The sequence below is a fragment of the Synchiropus splendidus genome, chromosome 4 (assembly GCF_027744825.2).
Source record: "Synchiropus splendidus isolate RoL2022-P1 chromosome 4, RoL_Sspl_1.0, whole genome shotgun sequence".
NCBI classification, from domain to species: Eukaryota; Metazoa; Chordata; class Actinopteri; order Syngnathiformes; family Callionymidae; genus Synchiropus; species Synchiropus splendidus.
Window position 1 is genome coordinate 24,520,481 of NC_071337.1, and position 6,978 is coordinate 24,527,458.

Genomic DNA, 6,978 nt, shown 5'->3' on the forward strand with positions numbered 1-6,978 from the left:
GGTAGTGTCAGAGAGGAAGCGGTGATTTATTGGAAAAGTTGCTCACCATTACACTGAGGGATGAATATTCACCATCTCCTCCTTCCTTCTGTTTAATTCTGGGCTGGATTCCATTCCTCCTTCCCGCTGAGGGATCGAACCTGCCCTCCGCTGGTATAAACTCACAGCAGTCAATAGCACGCTAATGGAAAGTACAATTTATGACTTTAATTTGACCAAACGGGGTCAAGCTGCTGCTTTCTACATTACTGATATGAAAGGTCAGTTAAGGATGATAAATTCACACACGTGTCAGCACCTCTGTGCTTTGAGCGTGTGACACGGATATTAGAAAACATGGCACTGCAGCTGATGGCTATTGATTCGCTTTGAATAACTCATGATTCATCACACTATCAGACAATGAATTTCCTGAGCTTCGATGGATTTTACTGTAATGACAGTTTGAACACAGAAGCCATCAATACAATTTAGCCACGGAGAAATGAAAAGACGTGGGTGTCGTCCATTAAGGGGCAAAACTGTGAGATGACTGTAAGTTTTAAAAGCCAAGGTGGTCAAGGGTGAAACTGTGGTTTTACTAGTTCATAAACTTGCACAATGTCATCAAAGAATAAATAAAATGGAATAACATGTGACTTTAACACACTCTAGACAATTTTAACAGCTGTCCTGGCTCCACACCAACGTAGCTGCAGTGCTTCTGTTATATACATTAGGCCCAATTGATTTTTTTTCAAACTCGCAACAATAGTTAGTTTAGTTTAGTTTCGATGGCCTTCATAGGTACCACAGTAGGGAAAGTCAACGTGTCACAGCAGCTAATGTCAACAAAGACACTGACACATATCAAAGACATTAAAGATACACAACAAACATCAAACGTGCAGAAAGCACGGCATAAAAAAAAAGTAAAATCAAACAACACAAGAAAAATAAATACCCATAATATATAAACATATATTATGATGGAATAAATACAATATACAAAGTTATAAGTAAATCAATAATACATAGATAACAACAAATAATATCAATAAAAAATGTCAGAAAGATAATAAATAAACAAATGGTCAGTTTGATCAGTCGGCATGCATTCAGGTTGACATAAAGGAAGTAGAATAGAGCAGGAAAAAATGCAGGATGATATCACACAGCAACACGTGAGTGTAACTGAGTTTTTAAAAGTGGAGATTCAGGCTTCAGCTCTCCGAAGGCGGAGTCTGTGTGCCCTCACTGAAAAGGCTGTGTCCCCTGTTTGAAGCAACTTTAGACATCTGGCAGGATTTCATTTCATCGTTCATTATAAGTCCTTATTCTACTGCACTACAGAACTGTAACTTACACAATAATGTGTGGTCACGTTCAACGTTTTTCTGTTAAAGGAATTTTTAGTCTTTTGTGTTATAGATCTGTATTTTCCTTTTTCAGTTCAAAACAAACCTTTGAAGCTTTAGAAAATGTTCTTGTTAACTACATTGTGGAGAAGAAGAAGCGAGGCAAAATAAACTTTAAGTTTAAATCTCTTCAGTTTGTAGGGTGCTAGCACACATAAGCACATGTGGCACCTTAACCTGGATGTTTACAAGAACTTGAGGCTGATGCTTTACCTTGTTTGTCTTTTTGAGTCTTTCAACATATGTTCCCTTCATTTGCATAATCGTGCTAGTTTTTAAGCCGCCACCGACTCCTGCCAGCCTTTTTTAGTGAGTAAACGTTTGGCTGGGTGAAACTGGAAATTCCCTTATATCATTCGATCTCTATTATTCTCGATTTGTCAAGATTGCTGTCTGGTTGCGAAGAAACTACAATAACATAAACCAGTTTACATTGAACAAATAAATAAAAAAAAACTTGAATAAAAATATTTTTATTCAATGCCTGGCACCGCAGCACGTAGCAGCCCGGCAACACGTACAACAGTTACGGCAGCACAGTATCCCAGCATCTCACTCTCACACAGCCATCTACCACTACAGTAGAACTTATAACCCTCACGTTGGATATTTTGAATGGCATTCGACTTACAGCCAATCCGACTTACGACCAGGATCGGAACCGACCGAAGTTGTTATTTGTTACTTGCATATGCATATATATATATGGTAACGCATAACAGAGAATGTAAGAACAATCTCCAGTCAACTGATGTAGAAAAATACCTTAAACAGCAAAGCTGATTAAATAAAAATAAATATCGTAACGTAACAATCTCAACTCTCCGTACTGAGGTTGAGCTGCTAGAAATGAAAACTTAATGCCAGGGTGGAACAGGTTAAGCTTCTAATGCTACAAACACCAGTATGATAAATTAGTTGAATAATTTTCAATTTTAGTATCAGACAGCCTTTGCTATATTTTGAACTGGCATATTTTCCAGTCTTCACTGTCATCTGTCAGATTCAGAACACAGCGACCTCTGGTGGTCAGGAAGAATCCAAGCATCCGGTGAGTTTCTATTTAATAGAGAAACAGAATAATCACCCAAAAATTTTAAATTGTGATGCCAGTCATAATTATTTCTGCCAAATAGAGAGCTTTTGCAATATTTCCCTTTCTGCCCAGGCTTCAAGTTACCTTGCAAATTCACCTCACCTGCTCCAAATAGACAAAACCACCACTTCCTCCCTTTGTCTCCTAAATCCTTCATTTGAATTTGCCATGAGTCCATTAAATGACCATGAAGAGTGAGAAATGCTGAGCCACGTTTTGCTCTCCTGATGTGCAAACTATTTTTTTCAATGACCACAGTGATCTAGCTTCAGTTTGTGTACAACTATTCCTGCTTGGCTTTTCAGGGTGGATGTTTTTTGCTTGAACTGTTCACCAAATATGAATGACATTATGATATCTGGAGTTCTGTTTAGTTCCCAACCTCCTTCAGGGTATTGAATTCAGGTTAAAAGACAATATACTATAAATTAGACTGCGCTCTTCTGTCCAATCTATTTTTACAAGTGACATTGCCATGAGGCGAACAACTGTGACTGCCAAATTCTATGAGCTTCACTTATCTCAGCTGGCATCCTCCCCGTCTGCACATATGGATTGTGCCGTTTAGCAAAGTCTAGAAATAAAGCCAGAGTGCACCCGGACTCCTCAGGGAAAACATGAAGGTCTCATCACAATTTAATGAGTCCTCCTAGTGGTAGTTGAGCTCTTTCATTTGAGACCAGAGAAGACAGTCATGTTCCGCCGTCCACCGAGGTGAAACGTTCACCATGAAGAAGCTGGAAAAAAGCATTGGGCTGGAAAACAAGTGAGATTTGTGTCAGGCGAAAGAGGTCCGAGATGTCTTTGGAAGTTGATCAATGAAAATAAAAAAAGACGATAAAGTCATTTTGTAGTTCCACAGGTGACAAATCTTGTCATGACTGTCGTCAAATGGATGAGAGTGAAAGGAGCAAAGATTAAAAAGTAAGAAAGTGTGCAGGAAACAACATTAAAGGAGATTAGTATAGAAGAACTGTCATTTATTCTTCTTATTCTTCAATTATTCAAGTTTCCATTTCCATGATTCACACTGGTACACGGCGTAAATACAACCCGCAAGTTCAGCAGTATAGATAAATAGATAAATAGATAAAAAGTATACAGTGTGAAGTTTATGTCAATCGTTGGTTGATATTTCACAAAAAACAAAAAAAAACAAAAAAAAAACAATACTTTAATCCTCAAATTACTTATCTGCAAATTGTTAAATGCCCATTTATACATTTTATTACTTGCTAACCCGACATGAGATTATATCCTCAAGTTGATCTCTAAATTCATGTCTGATTCTATTATACATAAGTGGGACATTGACAGACACACTGTACTCTTTTTAAGGCTTAGCAGACCTGTTTTTTCAAGTTATGAATTTATTGATAATTGTATCAGAAGTTCATTTGAATTATCCAGCCATGTGATCTTTATCATACACTGTGCAGTTTGGAACTCACTCTCCAAGTCCATATCTTGATGCTCAAATGCGTCACAATGACTTTCCTGAGGATGCATGTATTTAAATGAGCAGTTCTGCATGTCCTGTCATGTGGACCTTCCACCTGGAATGCCACTCTGAGTCCTCAAACATTTTCCCACATTCTAAAATGCTCACAGGCTTTTCCCCCTCGGCGATAACTTGAACTGAAATGCTTCAAAAAGGTGTTTGACTTCATCTTTGAATATACTGCACCTTCCCCCTCACGTGTGATAAATGAATTTTCACAAAGCATGCATGTTTAAATCTTCAGAGCCAAATTCGAGCTGCTGAACGTACAATTTGATCCTTAAAAGAGCGTGCAGCGCGACTAAACATTCATCATTTTCATGCATTCATTTTCTACTGCTTACTGCAAGGTGGAGTCATTTGCTGCTGTTTTTTTTTTAACTTATAAAACGTCTTTGAATCCCCATTTAGGTTCTCATGTGCACTTTTTCGTGTTTCCACACTTCTTCCAAGTATGTTGACAAAAAAAAAAATCTAAATTTAAATGTAATATCCCTATCGGAACACATTAAACACATTTTATTTGTTGTTCATTGCTTTTCTTTCTTTTTTATCTTCTTTCAGATGGACAAATCGACTTCAGTGTTCTCCCCATCAAATTGTAGTAAATGTCTGTTAACATTAGCCGAGCTGAATATCGTCTTCCTCAAGAGCACATTTGTCTGTAGCTCGCTGACACAAAGGAAGGAACATTATGGAGATAAATGCTGTGTGGCTTCTGATTCTTGGTGAATGAATCTGTTTTAGAAAAGAAGCCAAAGTGCTTTCAGTTTTATTAAAAAGAGCACTCGACGTGTATCATTTGGAAAATGATTCAGTGTGTTGATTCATTTATCTGCCTACCTTATGGATACCAGGCTTTCTGGTCGGTTAGACAGAATCAGAATCAGAATCAGAATCAAATTTATTGCCATGGTCAGTGGGGAGCCCACTGACTAGGAAAGTGCCTTGGAATAAAGTGCAACAAAAAACAAATAAAATAAAATAAAATAAAATAAAATAAAATAAAATAAAATAAAATAAAATAAAATAAAATAAAATAAAATAAAATAAAATAAATAGAATAGCATAACAACAAGGCTGTTGACGAATTTAACAGTCTGACAGCCGAGGGAAAGAAGCTGTTCCTGTGACGGGAGGTTCTGGTCTGGATGGACCGTAGCCTCCTGCCAGAGGGAAGAGGAACAAAGAGTCCATGACCAGGGTGAGAAGGGTCGGCTCTGATCCGACCTGCACGTCTCTGGGTCCTGAAGACATACAGGTCCTGAAGAGGTGGCAGGCTGCAACCGATCACCTTCTCAGCAGAATGTACGATGCGCTGCAGTCTGCTCTTGTCCCTGGAGGTGGCGCTGTTGTACCACACAGTGATGGAGGAGGTGAGGATGGACTGGATGATGGCCGTGTAGAACTCCACCAGCAACTTCGTCGGCTGTGGTAGTTTTCGTAGCTGCCTCAGGAAGAACATTCTCTGCTGGGCCTTCCTGATGAGGAACTTGATGGTTGGCTCCCATTTGAGGTCCTCAGTGATGGTGGTTCCCAGGAAGCAGAAGGAGTCCACAATAGGAATAGGTAAACCAGCCAACATGAGAGGGGACAGAGAAACTGTGACTCTCCTGAAGTCTATGACCATCTCCACTGTCTTCTGAGCGTTGAGCTCCAGGTTGTTGTTGTATTATTATTATTATTACTGTTGTTGTTTTTACTTTTGAGTTATGCTATGGCTCAATCCCCTAGTGCTAAAACATTCCTCTCATTAATAATTTGTCTATGAAGAAAAATTGATGCTGTCATTAGAGATGTCTGAATAATGTGTTGTTGACGTTGTGTGTGCTTTGGTGTACTTGTGTGTGTGTTGAAAACAGTTAATGTTCAATTCAATTTGCTGCAACTTGTTAGTAATTTTACTACATTTGTAATTCATGCTGCATTGAGTAACCTCTTCTCACCTTTGACACATTTTTTTTCAATAAAAAAAAACCAAAAACAAAAACATCACAATGCTACGTGATACACATTTTTTGAAGTTCAGAAACAGTACATGTGAGTTTTTTTTTTTTTCCGTAGTAGCCCAAACGCTTGTTTTTCATGTATCTAACAGAGATTTAAATGAGTGTAATGTGTAAAGGTAGAAGCCCAAACTACTTGCTGTAGGTGTAGGAATGTACTGCCAGGCTGCACTAAATGTAGCATTATGAGCTATGCTAAGTACAGTGGCTTCCCCAACACACACACACACATGCACACTGCTGTGCGGCTTGTTTCCACAGTCACAGTCACCCCCTCAATGGCTTCAGCACATATCAGTCTGTGCCTGTGTGCTTGTGTTAATGTGACTTCCTTTTTAGCTCGACTTCCTGGCGTAAACATAAAAAGTAGTAAGCATCTCACTGGGGTGCAGTTGCTGCGGATTCAGGGACACAACCTCGAACTCAAATCCATCCTCAAATGACTACCAGAGCAGATCCAAACACAAACCGACAAAGACAAAAAGAGACATGCGCACATACATCGAGTCACCACACAGATTGTCAGAATAAATTCACACCAAAACTCGTAGCATTACAGATTTGTTATCGATAAATGCAACGATACACTCAGTCACACATATTGCAGCACACTTACACATTGTTGTCTCAACACTAAGACTCAAGTGTGAAAAGTATATCCCCCCAGCAAATATATCCAGACAGAAGCTCAAACCTTCTCACCAAAGACACACAACTATTATCAAGGAAAACAAAACTGATGCAACCATAGACTGGCAGGTGCCACACACAGAACGACACTAACCCACACTTTCCAAGCAATGATAAAAGCAACACACCAATGCACAATCCTTTACGGACATACAAAAGGATTGTGCATTGGTGTGTTGCTTTTGCATCCCTGTTTGTGTAGTTACACAGACAGGGATGCACACATGCGGCAAATGAATACTCAAGAACACGAGCACACACATGCTTTTACACAGTGGCGTATTTTTA